Source organism: Lycium ferocissimum, chromosome 4, assembly GCF_029784015.1.
Source record: "Lycium ferocissimum isolate CSIRO_LF1 chromosome 4, AGI_CSIRO_Lferr_CH_V1, whole genome shotgun sequence".
Taxonomy (NCBI): Eukaryota; Viridiplantae; Streptophyta; class Magnoliopsida; order Solanales; family Solanaceae; genus Lycium; species Lycium ferocissimum.
This window is the reverse complement of record NC_081345.1, coordinates 24,584,964-24,595,781: the sequence shown is the minus strand read 5'-3', so window position 1 is coordinate 24,595,781 and position 10,818 is coordinate 24,584,964.

Below are 10,818 nucleotides of genomic sequence, written 5' to 3'. Positions count from 1 at the left end.
GGGGAAAAATGAATTAAAGGTTTAAAAATACTCCCAAATCTTAAAATCTTAAACCCCCAAAGTGGGTTTAAAAAACTAGTTCAAACTTTGTGCCAAAATAAAGTTTTCCCCGCTTTTTATAAAGGAATAGGGGAAATCGTTAACCCCGGGTTCTAAATCGCCTAAAATTCAAGTATCAAGGCCATCGAAATAAGGCCGACGCTTGATATTTGATGATTTTGTTGCTGCATCGCTGTGGAATAAGCTGGGCGCGACAAGGCATTAACCGGGCGCTGCGTGCTAACGCCGCGGAAATTGCCACGCTAACGCTGCCAGAGTCACTTCCGCCGCTGCGGATCACATCGCGGGATTCCCAACGCGCGAACGCTGTAGAAAGCATTATTTCACACAATTTGCACGTCCAATTTGTTTCCATTTTTGCGCTTTTTTTGCTTGTTTTTCACACTTTGGCTCTAGGGATCCATATAACACGAAACATACTAAAAACCACGTAAAATAACATAAAGTTGCTTAAAAACAAGTAAAACTTATAGTTAAAAAGCATCAATTGTGACGTAAAATCACGCCACATCAATAAGTTATATAGCTTTTGGTACAAGCATTCATTGCGTGGCCAAGTCATATGGGATGAAGTGAGTACTTCATTTATTAATTCTTAAAGAACGTGAAAAGTCAAGTATAGTAATATGGCCAAGTAATATGGGACGAAGGGAGTACTTCATTTATTAATTCTTAAAGAACGTGAAAAGTCAAAAGTGAACAAGTAAAATGCACGGAGGAAATAAATGTGTCGGAAAATTAAAATTGAAGTGCATACATGTATACATGAGAAGAGAATAAATATTCAGCAAGAACGTGAAAAGTCAAAACTGAACAAGTAAAAGTGCACGGAGGAAATAAATGTGTCGGAGAATTAAAATTAAAGTGCATACGTGTATACATGAGAAGAGAATAAATATTCAGTACGATGACATATGCTCACGTGGGATTTATCAATTTTTAAAGAACGTGAAAAGTCAAAAGTGAACAAGTAAAAGTGCACGGAGGAAATAAATTTGTGTAGGAGAATTAAAATTGAACTGCATATGTTTATGCATGAGAAGAGAATAAATATTCAGCAAGAACGTGAAAAGTCAAAAGTGAACAAGTAAAAGTGCACGGAGGAAATAAATGTATCGGAGAATTAAAATTGAAGGGCATACCTTTATATATGAGAAGGGAATAAATATTAAGTACTATGACATATGTTCACGTGGGATAAAAAAGCAGTTGGGTAAAGTGTATAAGTTATATAACTTTTGGTACAAGCATTCATTGCGTGTACAATTTATAAAGCTTTCAGTACAATAAGGTATTGCGGTGTTGGTACCTCTTAGCCACTTATATTATATACTAGCAAACTATGCCCGTGCGATGCACGGGGCCTAACATGATTAATTTAGTTATTTACTTTAGTTAATCTTTATGTTTTGTATATTTTGCAAAGGATACCGCGATTCTCCTTAGTGAGTCTCCATATTTTGTTTCTTTTCCTCTTATTTTTCCCTTTAATTTCTGAATTGTTGTTAAAATTTGTCTTATTTTGGTTATGTCCACCTCTTTTTATATTTAGTAAGTTGACAATTCAAATATCCTACATGTCAAGTTTATAATCACAAGATTCAAAGAATATTTTATTATATTATACACATTTTTAGTTTAGAACCACAAGATTCAAAAGTCTATCTTTATTTCTTAAACCTAAGTATCTAGTCAAACTTAGACACTTAAATTGAGACGAGAGGGATCAGATGCCAAATGAAGGAAATGAAAAGACAATTGAGACACTGCGTTAGATCTAATTAACAAAGAAATTTGTAGAATAAACTCACCAAAATTAATAGTAAAACTCTAATTTAAACAGTGAAAATTAAAACAAAATCTAGAGTACCAACTATATGAACCACCAAGCAGCCCTCCTTACTGAGTCTCCATATTTTGTTTCTTTTCCTTTTATTTTTCCCCTTAATTTCTCAATTGTTGTTAAAATTTAACTTATTTTGTCTATGTCCGCCTTTTTTTATATTTAGTAAGTTGACAATTCAAATATCTATATGTCAAGTTTACAAGCACAAGATTCAAATGATATTTTATTATATTATACACATTTTTTAATTTAGAACTACAAGATTCAAAAGTCTATCTTTATTTCTTAAACTCAATGTCTAGTCAAACTTAAACACTAAAATTAAGACAGAGGGAGTTTATGCCAAATGAAAGGACAATTGAGACACTGCGTTAGATCTAATTAATAAAGAAAATTGTAGAATAAACTCACCAAAATTAATAGCAAAACTCTAATTTAAACAGGAAAAATTAAAAGAAAATCGCAAATTTAGAGTACCAACTATATGAATCACCAAGCAGTATTTTGTTTCTTTGCCTCTTATTTTCCCCCTTAATTTATCAATTGTTGTTAAAATTTGTCTTATTTTGGTTATGTCCGCCTCTTTTTATATTTAGTAAGTCGACAATTCAAATATCCTACATGTCAAGTTTATAATCACAAGATTCAAAATATATTTTATTATATTATACACATTTTTAATTTAGAACCACAAGATTCAAAAGTCTAGCTTTATTTCTTAAACTCTATATCTAGTCAAACTTAGACACTTAAATTGAGACAGAGGGACTATATGCCAAATGAAGGAAATGGAAGGACAATTGAGATACTGCGGACACGTGGGGACTTAAAAAGTAAACACACAAGAGATAGAATTAATGTTAAACTTCTGAAATGTACACATGTTGGTCCTTGCTTAGAGTACAATTTCATGTGCTTTCTATAATAGAGTAATAAAATGAAGTGTAGAAGAAAAGAAATATGATAACGTAAAAGTGGAATACATGTGTACAGAGAATAGGTGGCAAACCAAGTAGTAGTACTTGTTAAATGAAGTGGACCCACAACTAGAAAAAACGGAAAGAAACTAAGTACAATTGAAATAAGTCCAAATTTAGTGTACAACTCAGACAACTTTTTGCACAATTTGTTGTTGTTGTGTTCGCCCCTCTTGGACACTTATATATATTAGAAATTTTTAGTAATGTGGCCAAGTAATATGGGACGGAGGGAGTACTTCATTTATTAATTCTTAAAGAACGTGAAAAGTCAAAAGTGAACAAGTAAAAGTGCACGGAGGAAATAAATATGTCGGAGAATTAAAATTGAAGTGTATACGCGTATACATGAGAAGAGAATAAATATTCAGTGCTATGACATATGTCCACGTGGGATAAAAAAGTAGTTGGTTAAGTGTACAATTTATATAGCTTTCGGTACAAGTGCTTAGTTACTTATATTACTACTATATATAAGTGAGGTTATCAAGTTTTTGTAATCCTCACATCATTCTTTGAGCAGTGAGGTTGCTACATGTGTTTGCTGCTTTTTGCTTACCTATTTTCATTTTTGTCATTCGTTTTCTTATGATCATTTCCACTTGGAACTTTGTAATTGAATTAAATTGACACCATATATAGTAATTTTTTTGTGGATATCTTCTTGTACCTTGTTAGATTACTCCTTCCATTTCTCGTTGCTTGTTCCTTATACTAAAAATAATTATTTTTATTTGTCTATTTTAACAAATCAGGAAAGATTTATTAATTTGTCCTATACTACTCTTATCATTAAGTAACTATATAAGAATTATTTCCTCGATCTAAAATTATCTGTTGTGATTATTAAAAATAGTTATCTCAAATTATTTGTCGTTTTAGAAGTTCAAGGTACAATTAATTATTTTTCCTCATTTGACCCTTAGTAGAATTTTGTCATTAATGAAGATGACACATAAAAATAGATAAACGTTTAACGGAAAGAGATTATAACTTAGACATAAATAAGGGTAAAGTAATCAAATACCCTCCTAACTATAATTTCTCAAGGGGCTTGTAAAACAAAAAAGTGACAGATGATTTAAGGAGGAGGGAGTATATAACTTAGACATAACTAAGGGTAAAGTAGTCAAATATATCTCCTAATTATAATTTCTTAAAGAGCTTGTAAAACGAAAAAGCGACAAATAATTTGAGACGTAGGAAGTAGTAGTCAAACTTACCTCATAACTTATCTAAATAGTTGAGGCAAAAAAATGAGATAACTGATAGTTGGCGTGTGTTTTGTTAAATAGTTGATGATAGTTCATGTAGGAATCTCGCACACCTGATAGTTCATGTAGGAAATTCACAAAAAAGTGATAATTCAGGTGTATTTTTGGCCATTATGTCTTATTATTATTATTATCAGACATTTTGATAAAATTCATGTAAATTTGTAATCACAATTTCATTTCCAATTAAAACATTTGTTAGGTCATACTAATTAGTACTCCATATTCTTTTAGATGTGTTCGGTATGAAGAAAATATTTTTCACGAAAATTATTGTTTTAAAAATAATTTCTAGGAAAACAAGTGTGTTGTTATACCCCATTTTAACCGGAGTCAAAATGGTTTACAACATCCGAGTAATTCCGGGGTTATTTAAAGTACAGGAGTCGCCACCTAATTATTTACGGTGAATTAGGGCACCTAAGGTTAATTAAAGTAATTGTCTAAAGTTGATTTTAAAAGTCTGCGAAACTTAAGATTCTAGATAAGGGTTCAACTAATTTAGAGGGAAGGTATTAGGCATCCTCTAAATTCCATTTAAAATGGTTAATCCGACCGAACTTATGATTAGTTAGGCTAAGTGTAAATATAGTGTTGTAGAAAGAAAATAATTTTATAAGTGTTGTTAAAGTTATAAATATAATAATATTATTCAAAATAAGACTTGTAGAAAATATAATAGTTTGTATAAAAGAAGAACTTTAATGGCTATTTAGAATATGACTTAGAAAGGTTGTTAAAGTTTTGAAGAAAGAATATAATGATGCCATTTAAATAATACTTATAAATATTGCTAAAATTTTGAATAATAATATCATTCAAGCTAAAATCTGCAAAATATAAGGATTTGTATCTAAGTAGAAACCTTTAAATAGAAGGCTTAACAAATTCAGATTTGGGATAAAATTATATTATGTGAATATAGTGATGTAAAAGTTTAGACTTATTCCCAAATAGGATATAAGACGAGGCGAGTTTTCTTTCTTTTTTTATTAACTATATTTGGTTTAAAATATGCATAATCTGATAAATCTTGAAGAAATGGTTTATAAAAGTCCTTGAATTCATATTTGTGTATTAATAACGTTTTGAAAATTTAAGATATAACATGATTCCATTAACTCAAAATGTATAGTTACGCTATTTGCGAATTAGTTATTCTAGATAAATAACATAAATATTAGATGCTATAAATAGTTTTGACATAAAAGAAAAAAATGAAGCTTAAGGAATTAATTGGTCTTTCCTAAATTAGCTACTAAACTAAATTCCCTACTAATCTACTATGGCTCATTTAGTTAAGGAAACAAACAAGTGAAACGTTAGTTGCACAAATACAAATCAAAATGCATAAAAATGAAATAAAGGAGCAAATGACGTTAAATGGGCTCGACCCATTTTATAGACTGCTGCTGTTGCTTTTCATTATTGGGCTTTTGGCCAAAACTTGGTTTTCTTTCCCTTGGCTGCGGATAAAAGGGGCTGGACAGAGAGAGGTTACGTCGTGTTGGGCTTTTGGCCCAACGCCAAAATGCGGAGAAGACAAGTCCGAGGGACTCGTATACGATAGTCATGCAAAAGGAAAATAAGGGGAAGGATTAGTATATAAATGATAAAAGAAAAACTAAGGCCTGGATAGGAAACTAAGTATTTGCATACAACACAATAAAAGAGCACTTAGAGAACATGATCAAACCCAAAATGAGAGCTAAGCGTTGTAGCTATCGGCATGTGAAATGGATAAAATGGGCAAATGAGGGTACACGATGTGAAGCATTTAAAGGAAAGCGAGGTGCGAGGGCCGATAACATGCCCGAGCAACGAGAAGAAGCAAATAAAGCGAAACGGTTTCGGTTTCCGTAATAAACAACTCGTATATATATCAGGTATACTCTCATATATACATCATAATGTATGCATGATGTTTCTTATTCATGTAGTAAGCGACTACCAGTTTTCATAGCCTACATAATTCAGCACCACAAATCATTTCATATCGCGAATATAGGGACAACAGACCAGATTCTTTCCACATTTGGAATGCACAGTAACTGTTTAGCAGCCGCAGTTTGGCAAGTTCATTTTGTAGACAGCCATGCCACACACAACATCACACAAATTCGGAATAACATGTTGAGTTTAATTTCATGCTCATAAACTAAAGACTTAAACAGCTAGGCTTTCAAGAACTGAAAGTGGGAAAGCTAGACTGAGCATTCATATTCCATATTCAAATTTAACAAACCCAAAGGGACAGCGAAAGGCAGCATTTCTAACTTTATACCAACATTGAATCAACACACATAAACCAGAGCTATCGGGAAATCAAATACACAACTAGATTAACCATGTTGATATCAAAGCAATGGTTATTTTCAAAGTGAAGGAAACTGATTCTGATTACGACCAACAAGTATAGGTACACCTCAACTAGTTCTATTTTAAACATATTCAAACAGACAGGGGTTAAGCTTACTGATCAGGCTGAAACTATATGAACTAAACTTAAACTCATGCCAACACCCAAAATTCATCAAAACCAGCTTATGAACTATTTAAACTATGCCTCATGCTTTAAGGTATTCTAGGTCAGATCCTGACAGGGGATTGATCAGATGATGTTTGCATTTTTGCATTTAGACGATATTGTAAGGATTTAACAGTGCACAATATTGGAACAAAAGGAATACTAGTGGCAATAAAGCAGATACTAAACAGCTCAAGACTTGTTTGAGACCCGACAACTCCAACAACCAGGTCCCAAAAGTGAACTAGATAGCTAGTACTACCATGTTCAAACAATGTCCTCTTTTAGACCATGAGACTACATTTCTCATCATGAACGCCCAACGAACTTCATCATTTATTCCTCCATAACGGGATCGTGTTGAGGGTATATCCGGACGAGGGGGGACTAAATCGTGTTGAGGCTATATCATAGACTTGAACTAAAATAATGCAAGCTATAAGTATAGGACAAACTAACATTAACCAAGTGCACACACACACACAACATGTCTTGAACTAGACTAGAGCATAACACACAGAGCAAACCACACACACACACAAACACAATCAAATGAAATAGCAACTACATCATATACACACACACACACACACACACACACACAATTAAGCCAACGATGAACCGAGCGCATAAACGCGCTACATTCTAGAGAGAGAGAAGAGAGAGAGAGAGTTTACCTCTTTCGAGCGCAGCGAACTGAGGCTTCGAGTCTCGAATCTACGCTCGAACACGAACGAACTCGGACCCAAAAAGTCTTTCGAATCGAAAATGTCGATATCAAACGCAACTGTGTATCCGCTTAAATAACGAAGTTTGGCTTGATTTTGTTTCGAATAATTTCAAACACAAGTAATAGCTAAACCCGAAACAGAACGGGATTTGGACAAATCCAAGATTTAGAGTAGGAGTGAAAAATAGAAAATTTTGAATGTCGTCCCAAAAAACCTCCCTCGACTGAATGTTTAGCGATGTATATATAGGTGTAAAAAACTAAAGTCTAGGGTTTCAAGGTTTTCGAATTCACGATTTTGGCTCCAAAAACTAAAAGCCGTTTGAAAGTTGAAGTCGGATCTGTAAAGCTGCTTCCTTTTTTTTTTTCCAGAAATTTCAGAAGAGTTTTTGGCCATATATGTTGACTAGCCCGTTAAGGAGGAGAGAAGGAAGTGTTTGCACGAAAATGGAGGGGCAAGGATCTGCCACGGTGAAAGAGGATTTGGGGTTTTCTGGAAATGGAGATGGAGCATGAGAAGATGACAACGAAATGGGGAAGGTGAGAGTGCGGAATATTGCACGAAAAAGAATAGGCAAAGATCTGCCATTGCTAAAGGAGGTTTGAGTTTTGCTAAAAATGGAGGAGGAAGAGGGAGAAAGAGTAGGGTAGAGAGAGAGACGAAAAGAGGAGAGTGTAGCTGCATTAGGTTTAGAAAAGTAATGTTAATGTATGGGCCGGGTCGGGTAGAAAAGGTGTGGGCTGGTCGGGTCGGGTAGGCTTAGTGTTGGTGGGGTACATGTCGCGTCGGGCTAGTAGGAATTCGTTTTGGGCTTATTTGTTGGGCATCTAAATTTTGTAGTCTTTTCTCCTTCAACTTAATCACTTTTGGGCTTCTAATTTAGTAACTAGTACAATATATATTATTTGAAGACAAATAATAATTAGTGCGTATGATTTAGTAAAGTAAAAAAATTGATTTAACGAGTACAAAATCCGAAAATAAAATGATGATGAAACCCTTTGAAATTTGCGATAAAGCAATACTAGTAAAATAGTGAAAAATGAAGGTAACTGTATTAATAGTAGTAGAAATAAAAATAGCAGTGAAAATAAAATATTTAGCTCGTTAGTAAATTTAGAAGCTCCAGAAAATAAATTGAAATAAAGGAGGGACAAAATTGGGTGTCAACATGTGTTGCTTACTTAATTTCTCATCTTTGGTGTAAGCAAAAATATTATGCCAAAATCATTTGTCTATAACCTAGACAAGTACTATGAGAGGTGAGGGTGGGTGTCACGACCCAAATCGGAGGGCCATGATGGGCACCGGACTGTACTAGCCAAGTACCGCCTGACGTACATCGTAACATAAAAACATAGGTGGGCTAATAGGGCCGTCATGTGATACTCTATCGACTCATAGGGATATCATGTCTGAAATATAATATAATAGGTACGTAAGTACTAACCGCATAATAATATGTGAAACATCAAGACTGGACATCATCTAAACATGCATAACTGTCTACAAGCCTCTACTGGAATACATGACATAACGTGGTCGGGACAGAGCCCCACCATACCCATGCATATGTATATATATATGTGTATATATATATATATATATATATATATATATATATATATATATATATATATATATATATATATATATATCATGTCGACTCGCAACTCCGAAACAAGTGGAGTGCAACAACACGCCACCGAGCCGATATCTCATCGGACAGTCACCAACTCCGTATCTCAAGACCCGGGCATGAAACGCGATCCCCGGTGCAATAGGGGAGTCAGTACGAATAATGTACCGAGTATGTAAGGCATGAAAAACAACATATATATAAGAGACATGAAAGAAGTATGAGACATGAGAGTCAATCTGTACATCTGAATATGTCTCTATAACTCTGTATATCTTAATTCCTCTGAGGGCGTATGATATGCATGCTTTCATTTAAAAATCATATACATATATCATAATACCGTACCCGCCATAGGCTCGGTGGGGTTATCCGTACCCGCCATACAGGCTCGATGTTATCCATACCCAACCGCAAGTGGTGTGCGCGCAATAGATATCATACCCGGCCACACAACTTATTGTTGCTGTGTTTGTCCATCTTGGGCGTTTATATATAATAGAAAAATAGAAATATATTTTTAGTAATGTGGCCAAGTAATATGGGACGAAGGGAGTACCTCATTTATTAATTCTTAAAGAACGTGAAAAGTCAAATATAGTAATGTGGCCAAGTAATATGGAATTTGAAGGAAAGACATCATTTATTAATTCTTAAAGAATGTGAAAAGTCAAGTAATGTGGCCAAGTAATAAGGGACGGAGGGAGTACTTCATTTATTAATTCTTAAAGAACGTGAAAAGTCAAAAGCGAATAAGTAAAAGTCCACGGAAGAAATAAATATGTGTGCGAGAATTAAAATTGAAGTGCATACATGTATACATGAGAAGAAAACTCAAAAGTGAACAAGTAAAAGTACACGGAGGAAATAAATATGTGTTGGAGAATTAAAATTAAAGTGCATATGTGTATACATGAGAAGAGAATAAATATTCAGTACTATGACATATGTTCACGTGGGATTTATTAATTCTTAAAGAACGTGAAAAGTCAAAAGTGAATAAGTAAAAGTGCACGGAGGAAATAAATTTGTGTAGGAGAATTAAAATTGAACTGCATACGTCTATACATGAGAAGAGAATAAATATTCAGCAAGAACGTGAAAAGTCAAAAGTGAACAAGTAAAAGTGCACGGAGAAAATAAATGTGTCGAGAATTAAAATTGAAGTGCATACGTCTATACATGAGAAGAGAATAAATATTAAGTACTATGACATATGTAAATATTCAGCAAGAACGTGAAAAGTCAAAAGTCAAAAGTGAACAAATAAAAGTGCACAGAGAAAATAAATAGGTGTCGGAGAATTAAAATTGAAGTGCATACGTGTATACATGAGAAGAGAATAAATATTCAGTACTATGACATATGTTCACGTGGGAGTTATCAATTCTTAGAAAACGTGAAAATTCAAAAGTGAACAAGTAAAAGTGCACGAAGGAAATAAATTTATGTAGGAGAATTAAAATTGAACTGCATACGTCTATACATGAGAAGAGAATAAATATTCAGCAAGAACGTGAAAAGTCAAAAGTGAACAAGTAAAAGTACACGGAGGAAATAAATGTGTTAGAGAATTACAATTGAAGTGCACACGTCTATACATGAGAAGGGAATAAATATTAAGGACTATGACATATGTCCACGTGGGATAAAAAAATAGTTGGTTAAAGTGTACAGGTTATATAGCTTTTGGTACAAGCATTCATTGCGTGTACAATTTTTAAAGCTTTGGGTACAAGTAGGTATTGCTGTGTTGGTCCTCCT